Genomic DNA, 21,299 nt, shown 5'->3' on the forward strand with positions numbered 1-21,299 from the left:
CCTCAGAGATCTGTACCTTCCCAGATGATATCACTGTTGTTGCTGTTGTTGTTGTTACTATTATTATTACTTTATTTGAAGGGTTTTTTTGTGTGTGTTAGTCCCAGTTTTATTTTACTGCATTTGTATTTATTATTTATTCTAATCATGAGAGGCTGGAGTTACTTAGGTCATTTGTAATTTTCCTTAGTTGACTCATTGGAGCTCACTCAAGTCTGATGGATGGCATTGGTAAAACAGATGGTCAAAGGCAAACCGTTTCTATATCTGTCTTATTTCCTACACACACGCACACACGTGCACACACACACACACACATTTGACTTGAAATAATAGAGTAACTGAATAAATGGAATATGAGTGCCAAATGAGATATCTTGACATGGAAGGCAAATAGTATATGGGAAATTCTAATACTGTAATTTTTTTTTAAATCAAAGCTAAGAAGTACTTAGTGTAAGACACATTATTATTTTGTGTAATTAATCCTAAGAAAGAATAACTCTTTCCATTTAAACTGTGACATGTCATCAATTTTAAGATTCATTCCAATTTCAGAGAGGTTAAAATGCAAAAAAAAAGTCTAAGAGCAAATAACATGTGGTAATGTGTTAGCATTATCTTTTTTAATTGAATGCAAAGTAACAGGTTTTATGGGTAAGAATGAAGAAAGGAGGACAATTTTTTTTATTTTTTTATAATCATATAAAGAATAATAATATAAAACAAGATTATATAAGCATAAATAAGTTTAATCACACATAAATATATGTTAAAAAGTATAATTTGAGGGGCGCCTGGGTGGCTCAGTTGGTTAAGCGACTGCCTTCGGCTCAGGTCATGATCCTGGAGTCCCAGGATCGAGTCCCGCATCGGGCTCCCTGCTGTCAGCAGGGAGTCTGCTTCTCCCTCTGACCCTCCCCCCTCATGCTCTCTCTCTCTATCTCATTCTCTCTCTCAAATAAATAAAATCTTAAAAAAAAAAAAAGTATAATTTGAAATAAGTATAAACTAGATTTTATAATTTAAAGTCATAAACTGAGTGATTACAATAAACTAAAACTGAACAAATTCATACTATCTTCCTTTTACAAAGAAAACATGTGAAAGACATGATCCAAAAATTTGTTCTTACTGGAGAAGAGTTAAGATGGCAGAGTAGTAGGAGGACCCTATGCTTGCCTCATCCCTCCAACACAGCTTGATAAATATCAAATCATTCTAAACATCCAGGAAATTGATGTGAGGACTGAGAGAACAAACAGCACAACTAGAGGGAGAAAAGAGGCCACATCCTGGAAGGTAGGAGAGGCAGAGAAGTGATTTGAGGGAGAAAAAAGAACCACCTGTGCTGCACAGAGGAGGGAGCCCTGATCAGGGAGAGAGGAGAGAGGAGAGACAGAGAGTGAACAGAGTGCAGGGCATTGCACAATAAAAACACTTCCCCAAAATCAATGACAGGAAAAATGAAAGGGGCTGATTATTTCAAGTTTTTTAGCAGACTTCAAAGACTGAACATTTAGAAGTTCACACTATCACAGGGAGGAGCCTGGTGGGTGCAGAGGTACTCCGATGGAGAAGGAGACAAGAGGCCTGGGGGCAGTGTCATCTGAGAATCACCTGGGTCACACTGGGAGAGACAGTTCCCCTTCTTGGACTGCACTTGGGAGAGGTGGCACTGCCTCTTTGGAGACAAAAGAGCCAGTGGACACCATTGAGCTACCCCATTCATTAGCATAAGAGCAGAGGCAGCTGCTGAGGGCAGCTAACTTGGACGAGGGCTTTTTGCTGTGCTTTAACATAAACTCCAAGCGCCTGTACCATAGTGCTCCTGCCCTTCTGGGACAAACCAACACAAGCCACAGTGCGGTGAAACCCTTCCCCAGAAGATCTGTGTGATTCATCACTTACATATAACACCCAGTGCTCATCATAACAAGCGCCCTCCTTAGTACTCATCACCCATTTAGCCCACCCACCTTCCTCCATCAACCCTCAGTTTGTTCTCTATCATTAAGAGTCTCTTACAGTTTGCTTCCTGCTTTTTTTCTTCCCTCCCCATATGTTCATCTGTTTTGTTTCTTAAATTCCACATGAGTGAAATCATATGGTATTTATCTTTCTCTGACTTATTTGACTTAGCATAATACACTCCAACTCCATCCATGTCATTGCAAATGGCAAGATTTCATTTTTTTTTTTTTGATAGCTGAGTATATTCCCTTAAGTATATATACCACCTCATATTTATCTATTCATCAGTTGATGGACACTTGAGCTTTTTCCATAGTTTGGCTATTATTGATAATGCTGCTATAAATCCCAGGGTGCAGGTATCTCTTCAAATCTGCATTTTTGTATCCTTCAGGTAAAACCCTAGTAGTGCAATTGCTAGGTCACAGGGTAGTTCTATTTTTAACTTTTTGAGGAACCTCCATCCTGTTTTCTAGAGCAGCTGCACCAGTTTACATTCCCACCAGCAATTCAAGTGGGTTGCCCTTTCTCTACATCCTCACCAATGTATGTTTCTTGTGTTAATTTTAGCCATTCTGACAGGTCTGAGGTGGCATCTCATCATGGTTTTGATTTGTATTTCCCTGATGATGAATGATGTTGAGCATTTTTCATGTGTCTGGGGGCTATCTGGATATCTTCTTTGGAAATATGTCTGTTCATGTCTTCTGCACATGTCTTAACTGGATTATTTGTTTTTGGGTGTTGAGTTTGATAAGTTCTTTATAGATTTTGGGTACTAACCCTTAATCAGATATGTCATTTGCAAATATCTTCTCTCATCCCATACATTGCCTTTTAGTTTTGTTGATTGTTTCCTTCGCTGTGCAGAAGGTTTTAATCTTGATGAAGTCCCAATAGTTCATTTTTACTTTTGTTTCCCTTGCTTCTGGCAACGTGTCTAGTAGGAAGTTGCTATGGCCAAGTTCAAAGAGGTTGTTCCCTGTCTTCTCCTCTTCAATTTTGATGGTTTCCATCTCACATTTAGGTCTTTCATCCATTTTGAGTTTGTTTTTGTGAATGGTGTAAGGAAGTGGTCCAGTTTCATTCTTCTGCATGTAACTGTCCAGGTTCCCCAATACCATTTGTTGAAAAGGTTGTCTTTTTTCCACTGGATATTCTTTCCTGCTTTGTCAAAGATCAGTTGACCATATAGTTATGTGTCCATTTCTGGGTTTTCTATTCTGTTCCATTGATCTATGTGTCTGTTTTTGTGCCAGCACCATACTGTCTTGAGGACTACAGCTTTGTAATAGAACTTGAAGTCAGGAATCGTGATGTGTCCAGCTTTGCTTTTCTTTTTCAAGGTTGCTTTGGCTATTCAGGGCCTTTTGTGGTTCCATACAAATGTTAGGATTGTTTGTTCCAGCTCTGTGAAAGATGCTGGTGGTATTTTGACAGGAATTGCATTAAATGTGGGGATTCCTTTGGTTAGTATAGATATTTTAACAGTGTTTTTTTTCTTCCATTCCATAAGTATGGATTTTTTCCCATTTCTTTGTATCCTCTTCAGTTTCTTTCATATGTGTTCCATAGTTTTCAGAGGACAGATTTTTCACCTCTTTGGTTAGGTTTATTCCTAGGTATTTTATGGTTTTAGGTGCAGTTGTAAATGGGATCACTTCCTTGATTCCTTTTTCTGGTGCTTCATTATTGGTGTATAGAAATGCAACAGATTTCTGTACATTGATTTTATATCCTGCAACTTTGCTGAATTCATGTATTAGGTCTTGCAATTTTTTGGTGGAGTCTTTTGGGTTTTCTACGTAGAGTATCATGTCATCTATAAAAAAGCATCAAATTGGCAAGGTAGTTGTTGTTTCTTATTTCCTTTACCAATTGGTGTGTAGCTTCTCAATTTGTCCTTATTTGAAAGGTCTAGATTGGTTACTGTTTCCTGTTCGGATCTTATTCATTATTAGTATTATTGCTATTATGCTAGAATTAATAAATTAGAATTAATGGCTATAGTTAATGATACCGTATTGTATGTTTGAATGTTGCTAAGAGAATAGATCTTAAAATTCTCATCACACACATACACACACAATGTTGTAACTATATATGGTGACATTGAGGTGACCATTTTGCAATATACAAATATCAAATCATTATGTTGTGTACCTAAAACTAATATAATGTTATATGTCCATTATATCTCAATTTTAAAAATAAGTAAAATAAAAAAATATATAATAATGATTAATACAAGAAAACTAGGTAAATGGATACCCAATAATTTTCACATTTCTGAATACCAGAATACGTACAAATAGCCAGAGGAAAGATTATAGCTCTAAGTCCTAGATGGTCAAGCAGTTCTCTATGCAATGCATCACATTTATCTCTTTTGTGTTCTCAAAGGCAATGTAGGAAATTATGGAACAACTGAAAGTGAGTATTGCAAAAACTAGTAAATTCAGGAATTCATCTGATCAGCTATTTTCTATTTCTCTTTAAGCTGAATTTGCAAATATGTAATATATTGTACTTTTTTAGTTTAAACATAAAGCACTAGGTAGAAAGAAATTCTAAAAATTAAGAATTAAAAATACAGTAATCTTGGTAAAACTGCATCCTTGTGTGTTGAACTTTCATAAAAAGTTTTATTTCCTAAATGATAAAAGTTGTTCTTAAAATGGTAATAAAAAGTATATTTCCCAATTAATCTTTCAATAAGGCTTGAAAACAATTATTCCCTAAAATAATAGTCATCAAATTATTGATGTTAAAAAACATTAAAGTTACCCATCAACAGTCTTTATTTCATATAGATTTAGTGTTTTTGAAAAGACTGTTCTTTCTAAAACTGTGTTTCTAATCAACAAGTCCATCAAATCAATTATTTTTGGTTACAATTACTTTTGGTTAAACTGATTGGTCATGATTCATTTTTTTTAGTGATTCATTTTTATTTTAATACAATTTTCTTTATATTTTATGTAATGCTTATCTATCATCCCATTACTCTCATCACTGAAAACAGCCTATTGCAATATTAGACCATTTCACTAAGTTTTATTTTTTCTTATATTTTCCCAGGCACTTCTTCACATGGAAATAGACCAGGTGAATATGATTATTACCATTTTTAAGATGCAAATATTGCAACACAAGCATGTTACCTAACCTTCAGAGAAGCTAAGATTAGCACCCACGTCTTTGAACTCTGTTTCTTTCTTTAGCCACCTTAGAAGATACTGTCAAGTTATACAGCAACATATTTCAAGTTTTGGTATATATATAATTATATTGCAAACACTTGAATTCAAGTATATGTTTTCTACTTTTTCTTTAGTTTTTCTTTTGACAGCTGATGTCAATTAATGGAAATAGAACTGGCCAAGTAATATTGATATGCCCGCAGGTCACTATTCTACTTATGTCACAGATGTGTTTCAAACAGTGATTTGATTGGAACCCAGAATGCTTTTTAAAAATATAAGTAATATTATCACTGATACTTTGGTTTACTTAAGTCATTAAATATGTCAGAGATAGAACATGAAAATGTTATTTTTTTTGCCTAATTAGATTTCTTTTTTCAATGATTTCTGTATCTTTGTACTAATCCAACGTAAAAGGCACTCTGCCCCTTATTTTTTCTTTGTTGACTCAAACTAAAATTCAAGATTAACTTGTAATCATCAGGTTTCTTTATCAAAGCCAAATATGTTTGAGAATCAGGTCACCTTTTTTTTTCTTTCTTTCTTTACTTCTCCTTTTTTTTCTGGTCCACCATGGAAATTTGTGATTGAATAAATCTTACAAATGCCATTAGTATTGAACATTTATTTAAATGATCCAAGGTGAAATTATAGTCGATTAATTGATATATAGAACATACTTTGACCCTAGTACACCTGTTGCTTGGAATGAGATGTATATTATATATAAAGCTACTCTTGGACTATTTTGACTTTGAGCTGTGTTCCCTAATAAGCTACTAGAGAACAGACTTGCTAAGTCTCTAAACAACTTCCTGAATAAGACTTCTAGTGGTATTTGCAGTAATAGCTGCTTTTATCAGGAAATCAGTGCCTTAATCTGAATATGAATTTACTGCTGAAGGGATATATGATTGCTCTTTTGGCATAGCAGTGTGATGGGAAGGGAAAGAGAAGACCTAAAAAACAAGTTGTTTTACCCTCACTCTGCCACAGTACCATGCTGTGTGCTGCATCAGGTTTTGCTGCCTCAGGTTGTATGGTGATTGCTATAGGAGCACGTTGTGCCCATACCTAGTTAAGGTGGATTCTCTCCACACCCATTATATCTAGGCACACCCTTGGCTACCCGAGTGTGCAAACTTGACAAAGAGTCAAACTGGCTTTTGATAACATCAACATTACTCCAGTGTAAATTCTTCGTGGAGCTTTGTTGGAACTCATATATGAACATACAATTTTAATTTTGTCAGAAAACTTAGCCAATCTGAATCTGAAGGATTTGCTCCCTAAAAGTCTCAATTCAATAATATAATCATCATAATGCCAATTGCCAAATATGGGGATTTGTATATATCAGGATAAAAGCTTAGAAGAAACTCTCTTCTTGCTTGACCCCAAATTAATTCACTGTTTTTTTGTTTGTTTATTTGTTTTGTTTTTTAATAATATAATGGTGAACAATTCTGTGTTCTAAGGGGTTGGCAGGCAGATTTCTTGTCTTAAAAAATACCTTAGTAATCTACTTAAAATAATAATAAATAATTAACCATTACCGTCTGCCTCTAAGAGTTCTCATTTTAAACTGTTGGAAACAAAATTGGAAACTCTTCCCTATTTTAGAAGAGGAAAGAAGTACAATTTCATCTGCAAACAGGCTTAGTGGAAATGACAGTCACTTTGTTGTTGTAGTTTTTTTTTTCTCCAAAGTGACCTGCCTTCTTTTGTACCCTATCTGAGTAACAGTGAAAACACTGAATTGTACTTTATTTTTTCTCTTTTGGGATACTGAGGAGATGACTTTCTCTACATGCTAACAGAAATACTACAGAATAGAAAAATACAAAATTATCAAGATATATTGCAACATAAAAAGCATGAAGAAGCTCACAGGTTTGTTGTTCCCTTGCTGTAATTATAAAAAATCATTGCATGGGAATAAAACAATCTCAGACTTACTAAGCCATGCTCTCAGAGTAAAGATCTATTAAGCCCGTATGTTCAGATGAAGGAAGTATTTTTCAAATGGCAAATTTCTAAGAAGCCTCCTTGACCTAGTATAGCAAGGTTATTCGAAGTTCCCCGGGCACCTAGTTTTATCTCTCATTTGTTTCCCCAACACTTTCAGATCAAGATTCTATTACATAAACACTGAAAATCTTAGAAAATGTCAGAGAAATGCCTTATGAATATTCATGTAAGATAAACATAGTTGTCCATATTTGGCTCTTCCATCATATGTCTCTGTCCCAAGCTGGCCTTTTTCTCTTCTGTCTCACTGAAATAACTCAAGGGCAGTTGCACAGTGCTTTCTTTAAGCACAATGGCAACACACTATAGTGTAGTAGTTTCAAACCTTTTCCCTGGAACCTTGGATCCCACTGAAATGATTCAAGGTTCTAAAACATTGCTTATAAAACTAATATTTGGTAGTGTGGTAATTTAAAAAAAAATACTCAAATGTGCTGTCAAATTTTAACACATTGGAGACCACTAATGTGAACTTAAACTGCAAGGTTAATTTGCTTTTGTGCGTTCCTCAATAAAGGTACCCCTACTATCTATGTGAATATATTTGAAGGTCTTATAATGTGTACTGATAGTGAAGTTGAAGCTCTGCCCTAATCTTTTAATGTTTTTAATTCCTGTGTGAGCATTTTAATACCTTTAAAATTAACCAGCAAGTGCTTTATTTAAGTATTCACCTAGTGCACCCAATTAAATAGTAAATAAAGCTGAGGCATAAGGTTGTTGCTTATTCTTTTCAATGAGTAATGGTCAGTTTTACATTTACCAAATGCAAACGATGTAGTCTTTATGTATAAAAATTAGATAAGTAGTTTTAGCTTTTCTCATTAATTGACTTTATTAGAAAAATGATACGAATTTGAATGTACAAAATAAATTTGTTTTAAATTATTGTTTCCATAAGCTTTGTATATTAAAGTCTCCATAAAAGTTTCGCTTGCAAAATTGGGCATCAATCTTCAGATGGGAGTGTGGGGGGGAACTGTGGCATAGTGAAAAAAAAAAAAAAACTGGAAGAATTGGAGTGGAGAGGCTTTGATCTAACTTTACTTCTAGTGTCACTGCTTTTGTGGGCTTGGGAAGTCACTTTTTTAGAATAGGCATAGTTAAAATAAGAGATATAATGTGGCCTTGCTACTTAGGCATTAGTGGTCTGAAGTGGTAGCTGTTCCAGGATCAGGCTGTTCATTCTGAGTGAAGCAATATTATAAAATGTCTTTTCTATTAAATTGAATTACTAAGAAATAACTGCAAGTTTTTGGTCTCTGAATGATTCCCAAATTTCTTTATGTAGATTTAATCAAATTTTAGTATTTATCTAGCAAAACTATAGAGGACAAACTTCAAGATTCCTAGTAAAAAGTTTTCATAGCTGACAGATAAGACTGCAGTTTTTCAAGATCTCAGCATATGAGATAGGAGGATACCTACTGGGGGGAGGGAGGAAGGGTGTGATTGCAGCCGCAGTTTTTGGCCTTCTTGGCAATTTTGCCACTCCTCCTTACCCTGTTTTAAGATTAAAATGATTATTTGATAAAGAACTAATTTAGGAGAATATAATGTAATATTGTGTTAAGGAACATATAATTCTTGATAAAATTATTGCACATTTTTGAGGCAGGCATTTGAGGCATCCATCTAGGGTCATAGTTATTGTCTGTCTCCTGTGCATCCTACTGACAGCAGAGTGATGACAAAATCTTCTGTTACTCCCAGTTACCTACCTTGATGTAGCCCCAAGATGTAAATGGCTAAGAACTTCTAACTAAGTAATCCTAGCTCTCATAAAAACTGATTTCTTTACAAGTGGTCATTGACCTCTAATGCACTTTTTTTTTTCAATTAAGAAGGAAAGAGAGAGAAAGAGAGAAGGAAGGAAGGAAGGGAAGAAGGAAGGAAAGAAGGAAGGGAGGGAGGGAGGAAGGACAGAAGGAAAGAAAACTGTCATCCTAAATAAAAGGATATATATGTATCAGGGACATTTAAGAACTTGAGTTTTTTTCTGTAAGTCGATATTTCAATTAAATATAAATTAGTCTTTCACAATAGAACATTTGAAAAATATGTTTTGTTATGCACTTTACTTAAAATATCATATCAACAATTTACAAAAATAATTGACAGGATAAATCAATATTAAAATGTGCCGTAATAGGTTGTCTTCTGGCTTGCTTATTTGAGGGTTTCCTTCTTTCTCAGTGCTAAACTATGTATATTTATTTTTCATTCGTAGCAGTGCCACTTCTTACTCCCTTCCTCTTTAAACTGACTGCTTTCAATCTATACTAGGCAAAAAATCCTTATAATCAAAGTTGTTGGCATGGACAAAACACAGAGTGAAAAAGCTGTGAGTAAATGCCTGAGGACTCATTTTATTGTAAGGTCCATAGTATTAAAAATATCAATAATGAGTTTTATTTGAAATTTTTATTGTTTATTAAAAAACATTTCCCAAGTAATCGGAACTAATTGTAACTCTAACACAGTGTAATGGAATTTTCCAAATGCCCTACATGACCTTTCTCTCATTCACAGACTAGTATTTTTTCTCCACCTCCATGTTGCTAACTGTAATTCTGACTCTGCCAGAGTCAGAGGGAAGAGTAAAGGGTGAGAAAAGATTTTACTCTGCTGGTACTGTCTCAAGATGGCAAGTGTTTAAAACAGACTCACACTCTCATGATATTTTAATGAATTTTGCATTTTCTACAAATGCTGATGATACATTTCCCTCTAGCTGGCTCTTCCCCTCTCAGCTACTGGTTTTTCCTGAGATCAAGTCTATACCAATTCTTTTTGGATTCCATAATCATATCCCCTAAGTGGTTCCACTGGTAAGATGTAAAATGAATCAAGCTGGCTTTTGCCCTGTGTGGTATCTCTGTATATTTTCTTAGGCTTACCTTTGATCCAGTAATCTGTAGGAGAGAAAGCTGATTCCCAAACAGCGACACTTTCCTTAGCTCCACTTCTAAAACATCTAGCCAGCTGTTTTCTTATTCTCTAGATCAGGGATCAGAAAAGTAGGGTTTGGGGCGCCTGGGTGGCTCAGTTGGTTAAGTGACTGCCTTCGGCTCAGGTCATGATCCTGGAGTCCCTGGATCGAGTCCCGCATCGGGCTCCCTGCTCGGCAGGGAGCCTGCTTCTCCCTCTGACCCTCCCCCATCTCATGTGCTCTCTCTCTCTCTGTCTCAAATAAATAAATAAAATCTTTAAAAAAAAAAAAAGAAAAGAAAAGTAGGGTTTACCAGCCAAATGCAGACTACCACCTGTTTGTGTAAATAGTTTTATTGGTACACATACCACTTTAATACCTAATATTTAGTAATTTAACACTTCAGTAGAAACCTCCAGATTTACATCTTGTCACCAAAAAAAGTATTTAATAAGATAATTCACCTCTTACCTCTTACTTTGTACCCATGTAACCTTATTAAAGTACAGTTTTTGTGAAGAGCCAACTGCTCTCTGTTATTTTTTTCCAAAATTTTCCAAATAGAATTCCAAACCTTCCAAATTCTCATTCACATGGAATGAAGAACGACTTGACTATTTGGAAAATTGGAGAAAATAAGAGAGCACAGATGCCTCAACTAATTGTGTTCTCTGTATTGAGTCTGCCTATTCAAAGAGTGGGATGCTGTTCTCAGGTCTTGTTTCATTTTTAAGGATATGGGGTCAGACCCTATACATTTTACAGGAAGATCTAGAGACCAATTCTCTAATCCTCCCCATGAGAGAAATATGAGTAAGGGACTATTTGGGAGGTTGTAGTCACAAGCATTGCATCAGGTGTTCCATCTAAGAATCAAGATTTGAGAGGAATGTTAGGGATCTTGGTTGTGTCATTGTAGCTAGGTTAAGTTCTTTAATCTGTTCTTATCAGTAAAAAGTTGATCTTTAAATCTCTGTTTGTTTTTTAAGATTTTATTTATTTATCTATTTGCCAGAGAGAGAGCAAAGCCGGGGTGGGTGGGGGGGAGCGGCAGGCAGAGCAGGCAGAGGGAGAAGCAGGCTCCCTGCTGAGTAAGGAGCCCAATGCGGACTGGATCCTAGGATGCTGGGATCATGACCTGAGCCGAAGCAGATGCTCAAGCGGCTGAGCCACCCAGGCATCCCTCTGTTTGCTATTTTGCTTCTTATTTTGGTTGGTGCTCTCAATGTTTGTGAGTCATTTCATGTTCCTAATTTAACACAACTTTATTAGTAACTAGAAGGAACTCAAAGTCAGTTCTTATTTTCATTATTACAAGCCATAGGTTCTGATTTTATACCTTAGAATTTGCAATTAGCAAAGGGAAAATATTATTCAAGGTGAACTTAAATCTTTTCTTCCTTTACCTTTCCTCTCCTTTGCTTTTACCTTAATATTTTAAAAGTAATTTCAGAAGGTTTTTAGGTCTTCTAGACTGAATAGGTCCTGACTAGCTTTCACCTGAAACTTCTAAGATCACCCAAGGCTATAATTTGAATATTGTAAATGAATATGTTATACATGCACATAAATATGTATGTATATATATATATAATTGTTATGAAAGAGAGACAGAATCCTTATTAATACTTAGAACATAATATGTATATATAGAGTGTGTGACCCTGAAACTAACAGATCAACATCATATGTTCCTGGTGGACATGAATTTCATTATTGCTGCAAATAGTATCTCACAACTTAGGGCATTTTATAGAGTTTGGCACATTACAAATTGCTGTTTCCAAAGAAATATTTTTTTAATAAATTTAAAGTGAAAGCCAGATAAATGTTAAGGTTTTGGAAAGTTGACAGTGCATTCTTATTAATGGCTGACCTTTTTTGTGCTTATCTGAAATAAAATGGATCTAATAATCTCTTGATTGCTTGCAAATCTCTAAATCTAGTCACAGCAGAAAAAGAAGTGTACACAGGTTCAATCAATATTTTATCCCAATATGACAGACAATGACATTAACTTTTATCTAGTAGAAAAAATAAAAACAGTTAGTGTATTTGAGTTGAAATAACATCTGAACTACTTTATTCACAGCTAGTGTCTCTCTTTTGAAATGCTTTATATCTTACCAAATTACCTGAAATACTTTCTAGAACAAGGTAACACACACACACAATCACATTTATTTCCACAAAAAATGAATAAAATAGGCATTAAAAGAATGCCTCTAACAGCAATGTTAGTTCACACAAGGAAGACCCTTCAAAGAAAAATATAATAAAAAGCATCAGCATTGTATGTCCCAGTTTTGAAATTTCATGTTGCTATCTTAAGATTCATTTTAAAAAATTCTCTTTTACTATCAGTTGAACATTTTTGAAAGTAAGGAAAGAGTTACATAATGAAATAACAAAACAAAAATACATTGAATCTTATCATCTCAGAGCTAAAGTTTTTCGTAATAGGTATGGTGTTAACACCTTATTTAACACCAGAAACAAATTCAGTGTTGTGACTTGACCAAAGTTGGAGACCCAGTCTTGCTGACTCTCGAAACTCTGTTCTCCACTACCTGATTCTCACAAAAAGTCAGCAAATACAATGGGGACCTGGTGATATTTATGTCAAGCATATCATTATTCCCAGATTTTCTTCATTAGCATTACCAATGTTTCATTCAACTATTTTCTTTCCATCTTTCTCTTCAAACACAACAATTTCCTTTCCCTTGACTAATAAAGCATCCGTAAGTACACATGGGTCTGTCACTGGAGTTTCTGGCAATTGGCATTTTAAGATAAGCATACAAATAGAGGGGTATGGCTTCAGAGGAAGATATCTTGGCAACATTCAATTTTTGTCTCACATAAAGGAACATGGCTTCCTCTCAGGAAGCTCTACTACAATACAAAAGTTATAACAATTATGAAAGCCTTCTTTTTAGTCATTATAAATGACACTTTAAGAAACTATTCTATATTTTCTCCTTTACATAGCTGTACAAAACTTTAGCTTAGAACAACTTGTGGAAAAAATAGCCACAAAATAACACTAAATGTGTAGAGATAGTTTAACAAAGTATTATTCATTAGAAAAACCTAATATAACAATTTTATAATAATGATTATTTTATTTTTTATTCTTTTTAAAGATTTTATTTATTTGAGAGAGAGACAGAAAAAGTACATCAGGGGGAGGGGCAGAGGAGAGGGAGAGGGACCAGCAGACTCCCCAGTGAGTGGAGAGGCCTATGCTAGGCTCAGTCCCAGGACCCTGAGATCATGACCTGAGCCAAAGTCAGAGGCCTAACTGAGCTACCCAGGTGCCCCATAAGAATAATTTTTAAATGCATGCCAAAGCATTACCTAAATAATGGTAAACATTGGATGCATTCTCAGTTTATTGCTTTCATATAATAGATGCCTCTAAAATGTCTAACAAGACCTCTTTCTTTCTTTTGAAAAAATAACCTTTTAGAAGAGGCAAAAATATATCATTATTTTAAAAATTAATATAAATTTCTCGATGCCAAATATAACTTCCCATCATGTTTTTCCCTCAGATGACAGTGATAAAATAGAGTGAAATTGGTGATGTTGGAGATTTGCAAAGAAAGCAGTTTAACTTCATATCCAAATGTTTCATGACATGTTAAATAAAATATGAACAGTTTCTTCCTTACCAATGATGGAAATTGATTAGAACCTGACTTAGCTAAAACTACTCCAGAGAGATTACTCTTTTTGAAGCAGAAAGAAAACAGCAATTCAAATTCATATTTTTCTATCCCTTAACCTTTTCCCTTCATTCCCCATTCCCAAATTGCTAACTTCAAAGCACAGATTCCTGAATAGATAATTTTATGAGGACAGAACCAACACTATATCTACTTTTCATAGAGATATTGATATGCCAAAAACATGAATTTAATCATGATTACAACATTGAGTTCTACTTGAAACTGGGTAAAGGTAAGACATTGTTTTGCTCGGTTACTACTTCCAATTTACTACCTTGGTACAATGATTAATCCTAACAGTGAAAGTATTGGGATCTCTACTGTCTTCCACCAAGTGCTTGGATTATAATGAAAGCAAAAGAAGAAAAATATGTAGCAGGATTTACAATTCAGTCGGATTACAAAGAAATATTTTCTTAAAAAATAATTTCCTATTTGTTAATCTGTTCTTCCTTAATGAATTTCACTAAATAGCGTAGTAAAAAAAAAAAAAAAAAAGACAAAATAATACTTAGACCTAACCAGTAATTTTTGTTTAGACTAATACTTTCTTTAGCATCTTTATATAATTTACCCTAATGTTTAAATGAATCCTGCAGAATTCTTATCTTTTCAGAGTTCTGGCCCCACCTGGTGTGCCTCTTAACCAAGATGGTGACTGGCTGGCTGTTTTGTAGATGGGTATCTAACATGTCTTGGTGCAGAGCAAAAGAAATGAGGTGTACAAGTCCATGTCTTCTGGATTTTCTTTCTGCTTCAGAATGATACATGTGGCTCTTGGCATGAAAAAAAATATGCTTTTATTCAAAGCTAGCATCTGTGGTCCTAGGCACCTGCCTCAGTTCTTCATGTTCCCACATATAGTAGTCTCTTCACCATGACCACAAACCCTTCTCTACTCCATATTCCCTTATGGCATATTAGGAAATTTAGGATCCCTGCATACCACATGCTGGCCACGAAGAACAAAGGCCACCTAAATTGCTTTCTCCTGACAAAATCACCGTACAATTTTCTTGCACACTATTGAAAATGAACTTTTTTGAAATTTTTCCTAAAAGCTTACAGCCAGTATTACCATTAGCTGCTGTATCATCAGGGGTTTCATGCCCTGGCCTTTCTCCCTTTCTACAGTATACTAAGATAGTAAGAAATGGATTTGTCATTTTCATTCCTTTACAATCATATCTTCTTTATTCCTTTCCTGGGCAAATAGTAAAACTATTATGCCATTTGGCCAGGGTAGATACAGAAATTGAAAATCCTTTATTTCCCAAAGAAGTCTGACTTTGAAGTTTCTATTGTATTATTTGCGAAGTCAGAAACTGAATATTCAGTCTTTTTTGTGTTTGACGTTCTGGTCTAGCACTCCTTTTAACTTCCCTCTCTTCACCAGGCCCCTCTCCACTCAAAGGTTAAGAAGATGGCATCAACACCAAAAGGCAGAAAGAAAAATATAGGAGGGGTACCTGGGTGTCTCAGTCAGTTAAGCGACTGACTCTTGGTTTTGGCTCAGATCATAATCTCATGGGTCATGGGATGGAACCTGTGTCAGGCTCCCCACTCAGCAGGGAGTCTTCTAGGAGATTCTCTCCCTCTGCCCCTTCTCTCTCTCTCTCTAAAAGGAATAATATTTTAAAAAAGAAAAATATAGGAATATATTTAAATTCATTCTACTATTATATATTTCACTACTAAATGCATAATTTTGTTGAAGATTAGTATTTTATATTTGTTAATGTTTATATGAGGTTTTATTGCTTAGAGTATTACAGATCATAGGGTATGACCTATTTCAGCTCTAAATGAAAGCTTAACATGTGAAGAAGAATGTAAATCAACTACATGTAGTGGAGAAACAGTTGGGGAAATGGAACGAAGAAAATGTGAAGCAGAATACAGCCCATACAGATACAGTTAAATACATCAGATTTTAACTGTGTTCCTATATTGAACAACCTGACTCACATCTCTCCTTCGTTTTTCATACACTACTGCTCTAAAGTAGCCCTTCATTATTGCTTCCCTGTACTTTAGCATGCTTCCCATCCTAAATTCCTGTCTTTGTTCCTATCACCCTTTCTTCTACCCTGGACATGTGCATGCTTAGTTTTCCCTAAACTTAATTCTGTGTTCAAATTGAAGTCACACCGGTTTTTTCTCAAATTCTATGTTTCTGTGACATTAAAGTCTGATCAGCATTCAAAGTTGGCTGTATCTTCATTGCACTAAATTTTCCTCCATGGTGTTTTTTCTTTTCTTTTTTTCTTATTTCATTTTATATGTTTAAAATGTCTTATTATATGGTCATTTGCATATTTTTTTATTTGATTATGTTATGTTAGTCACCATACAATACATCATTAGTTTTTGATGTAGTGATCCACGATTCACTGTTTGCATATAACACCCATGCCGTACGTGCCCTCCTTAATACCCATCACCAGGCTAACCCTCCCCCCACCCCCCTTCCCTCTAAAACCATCGGTTTGTTTCTTGGGGTCCATAGTCTGTCATGGTTCATCTCCCCCTCCGATTCCCCCCCTTCCTTTTTCCCTTCCTTCTCCTAATGTCCGTGGTGTTTTTTAAAATATTCTCTTCTACTACCTAGTCATCAATCTGTTGCTCCCAGCTACAGTGTTTTCCCTCTTCTCTTTCCATTTTCTTCACCATTATAATCATCTTTTTACTGATAACTCTTAACTTGCTATCTCCCATCCAATCCACCGGACAGCCTCAGTCATGTAACCAACTGCATGCAGTGTGGATATTTCTTTTTTTTTTTTTTTTTTTTTAAAGATTTTATTTATTTATTTGACAGAGAGAGACAGCGAGAGAGGGAACACAAACAGGGGGAGTGGGAGAGGGAGAAGCAGGCTTCCCGCCGAGCAGGGAGCCTGATGCGGGGCTCGATCCCAGGACCCTGGGATCATGACCTGAGCCGAAGGCAGACGCTTAACGACTGAGCCACCCAGGCGCCCCGAGTGTGGATATTTCAAACAGAGAATCCCAAAAGTGAAAGAATCTTCCTATAACATTTGCATGTTCTTCATATTACTTTACCTTTATTAATGGTATCACTATCCACCTTGTTTCAGTCAATAGGGCGATACAATATCTTTGTATCAGCTGTAATTCCAAGCTAGAATTCCATGAAATTTCCCCCTTTTTAAAGTTTTATTGAGGTATAATTAACAGAATTGTCATATATATTTAAAGAGTACAATGTGGTTTTGATATGTGTAAATATTTTAAAAAGATTTCCCCCGTCAAATTAATAAACACATCCATTAAATATCTACTTTTTTATTTGCTTGTGAGAACACCTAAGCCCTACTCTCTTAGCAAATTTCAATTTTATGATACAATAAAATTAAGTATTGTCACCATGTTATATACTAGATCCTCAGACCTTAGTCATCTTATAGCTGAAAGTTTTTAACCTTAAGGCAAGTAATTATCTGGTCTCAATGATCTTTTCTGACTTCTCAGTCATGATCTGAATCACACTATAAAGAATTTGTCCCCAATTTCTGGACTCCTTACAAAGTGTGAAACAAAGAGTTGAAGACAGTCCAGAATTACTTTTTTGTTAGTTTTGGGGTCACAGGCCAAGGGCTATTTTTCTTCTTGAATTAATTTATCAAGTAATCTCTCTGTGTCCCCCCCCTTTTTTTTTTGATAGGAGAAATCAGTATGAAAATGGACCCTGGGTCCATTTGAATATAAGACTATCAGGAAGACTAACAACAGTCCACCAGGATAAGCCCTTGCCCAGTTTGCCTGCAGAAACCTATAGGCTTTAATGCTACATATCAAATATCAGCTGTTGAGGGCCACCTAACTCCCTGGTTTTTAACAAAAATACCATTATAGCTAGCTGACTAGTATTGTACATTTTCAACGTCATTCAACAAAGCAGTCAGGTACCAAACAGTAAGAGATCATCTGTTAAATATCTGAGTCAGAAAATTTACCTAAGGAGTGAAACTTCCTTTTAAGGTCTATAAAAATAAGAGAGTACCAGTCCTGATAGTGTCTTCCCAGAATCTACATTTATGAAAGTTTGGTTACAAAAATGAGCTCCTACAAAAGGTCCTATGTGCGATGTTAGAGAGCGTTTTTTGTGTTTAGCTGTCTTTTTGTGATATGTGCTTTTAAAATTGTGTTTACTGGTTGATAATATTAAACTTGAAGTTATTTATTTCATTTTAATGGAGTTGGATGGAACCCAGAGGAATATATATAAAGAGAGCAAAACTTTGATTGTGTTTTAGATTTTGGCCAAATCATAGGCAAACTCTAGCTAGACATTGGACCTACACTAAGGAGTAGCTAGGGATGACAAGCAATATTAAGGAAAAGGGCCTCATGGGCATCATAGTTAAGAGCTAGCAAGTATCTATTGAAACCAAAATCTTAAACCAGTAAAAAGAAAATAAAATAGTTATAAAAATAAAGAATATTAACATTAACATTCATTCATTTATCATTCAAGCATGATACTCTGTTGTTTCAGTCATCTGGATCTTGTTCTTTGGGTCTTAGGCAGAAAGTTCAGCTTTACACAGTGACTTACATGAGCCTGAAGGTGTCAGGTTCTGGAGAATTTCCAAGAATTGACAATTTAAAGTCTCCAGCCAGAACATCCTTTTACTGGTATGAGGATGGGTTGTGTCTCTTAATAAATAGTTGTAATTCTAAAGACCAACCTGTTTGAGTTTTGCTCAGATACTGGCAGTGTCCTTTCCATAGGAGTTTGCAGACTCTTTCTCTGTTTTCTCTTCCACAGTATCAGGTCATTAATGCTTTGCAAAGTTTAGTTTCAGAATTACATTTCTTCTTTCTAACTTTTCTGAAGATTGAGTGTAATTTGAACAGTAAGAGTTCTAAGTAGCAAGGCTTTGTAATTCTGTATATCATTAGTCGCTCTAAATTGGTGCTCTTTTCACTGGAGAGATAGACTGAAAACTCCCAGTTTGGGAATGAAGCAATATTTTTGCTAAAATTAAATCAGTAACCCTCTATCAAGTAAAATTATGAAAGTAAGCAAACAGTGAACAAGACATATTTAAAATTCTTTGCAGGGATTACTTTATGAAACTCATTTGAATGTGTTCATGTCTACCCTAAGACTGGGCCTCTTGTCTGTACCCCATCTTTATAGGTGTACCAGGATAATAGTGATGACAGATGAGACTCAAAGCAGATATTCCTCAGCAATTTCAATAAATGCCCCGACTCCAAAATTAGTTTATTATACTATCCTAATTGTCCTGCTGTTGTAGAAAGTTCAGTGTAAAATTATTGCAAGTCTTTTGGGGACAGCCAGTGGCTGATCTGAAAGTACCATAGATTATTTTCATGTAATATAAAGCTGGATTTCTCCCAGTATTTCTTTGTTTGTTTGTTTAATTGTGATACCAGTCACTGGTATTCCACAATAGCTTCTTTAAACTTCTTTAAAGAATTGGCTTTTTGTAGTGTTAAGGGGGCCAAGATCTTAATTAAAGCTCCTATCTTTCATAATGATTACCTAAAACATTTCCCTTTCCCTTCAAGTTATCCTTTTGTGTGCAGACGTCTAATTTATAATGACTATAAACTTCAAAAGTATCAGGGCAGAAAGCATTCTTTAATCTATTGGATATTCTGAATTGGAATTCCTGGTGTTATCAAGAATGCTTGCTGTTTCCAAAGCGTAACAAAAATCACATACTATATGCAAAACATGTCTGCTGCTACAATAAATGTTAGCTCTCTTATCTCTACCCATTTACCAAGATCTAGGGTATGCAATGTGTTCTGCCATCTGGGCGGATTTGGTCTCTAATAAAAAGGGTCATATACTAAAGATAAGTTGAATTCTGTTTCAATAAACCCTAAAAATTCCCTGTCTCATCCTAAGATGACTCATTAGGAAACAATATTATATCTAAGTTTTCTATAGGAATTTTAAAAATAATATGTTTGGAGCATGGATAACAGTTCTTGGCAGAGTCCAGCATTTATTTGTTTAAATTCTGATTATGGAAATAAAGGGCCATGATTTAAAGAATCACATTAATTCTTAGAAATGTGTGCAGAAGTAACAATTGTATAGGAGGTACACCTAGTTTTTTTAATAAATATTGAGTTTTTAAATAAACAAAGATTGCTCAGCATGAGGAACCATCAAGTTTAAAGGAAAATTTAAGTCCCAATTCATAGAAGCTTCCATTATTTGAACTAAAGATGTTATTGATGTGAAATTGAATGGGTAGGCTTTTGCCACAGAATAAAAAGAAATGTTATCAACTGTTGGTGTCTGATGATTCCCATGAAGTTGAGTCAGAATACCAAAGACTTGTGGTGTTACTCTGTGGTACTTATTCATGAATGGATGGGAAATTATATTATTGAACACCTCAGTTTAAATCATAAAATGTTTGCTTCTGCTTAGGGGTTCAATCACTGAAAACCTGGTTAATTTATACATATGCATAGTGATTTGAGAAAAGTAATGAACCCTTTGCTTGCATTCGTGAGTGAGACCAAGAAATCTTCTAATTATCTCTTGACCAGAATGAAAAAAATTTTAATGGTGTAAAGTCTATCATAATTGAAAGATTTGCATTCTTGGAATATGTCCTGAGATAAGTCATGTCCTTTGTTTTGACAAAGTGTAACTTTTCTTTAAAAGTATTTTGTTCTTTTTGAGCCAAATAAAGATATGGAATGAATTTTAGGCATTACATTATTAATAAAACATAGAGGTGATCCATGTATAGGATAAAAGAATCACTGGAATATTTAAGATGATTAAGGTTTTAGTTAGAGACTTGTGAAAAATGGTGAATGTCTTAGTAAACCTCTAAAGCATAATACTCCAGGTATATTTTAGACCTTCCCAGGAAAAGGCCAGCTAGTACTTAATTAACTTAATGAGGAGGGCACTAAAAAAATAAAAGCAAAGTGCAAATATATAATTGTAAAATGTGTAGGCTTAGATGACAGTGAAGATGAAATATTACTTGGGTTCAGTATCATGGAAAACAAGAAATTCTATTTTCTTTTTATGGCTCTGGAGTACTGAACAAATCAATAACTTTTTCTGTGTCTTTTGTGACTTAGAGAATAAAAGTATTATAATGATTGATACAAATATGATAAGTATTTTTTCTACTGGGCTTTCAGTGATTGGTTGGGTCCTTCTCTGCCTTTTCATTGTAGGGGAAAAATATGTGAGTTGGGTAAAAGTATGTTATGAGGCAATCTAAACTTTAATATGTTCAGCACCAATGAGTCTGTTAATATCAGCATAATATCTGCACCCTATATAGCCCATGAACTCCTGGAGATCTTCAATTGGAGCTTCATTTAGAACCAGCAAACTAGTAGGCCAATATTCAAATTACCTATAACTTATGAGTAACAGAG

The sequence above is a fragment of the Phoca vitulina genome, unplaced genomic scaffold (assembly GCF_004348235.1).
Source record: "Phoca vitulina isolate PV1807 unplaced genomic scaffold, GSC_HSeal_1.0 scaffold5, whole genome shotgun sequence".
Lineage (NCBI taxonomy): Eukaryota > Metazoa > Chordata > Mammalia > Carnivora > Phocidae > Phoca > Phoca vitulina.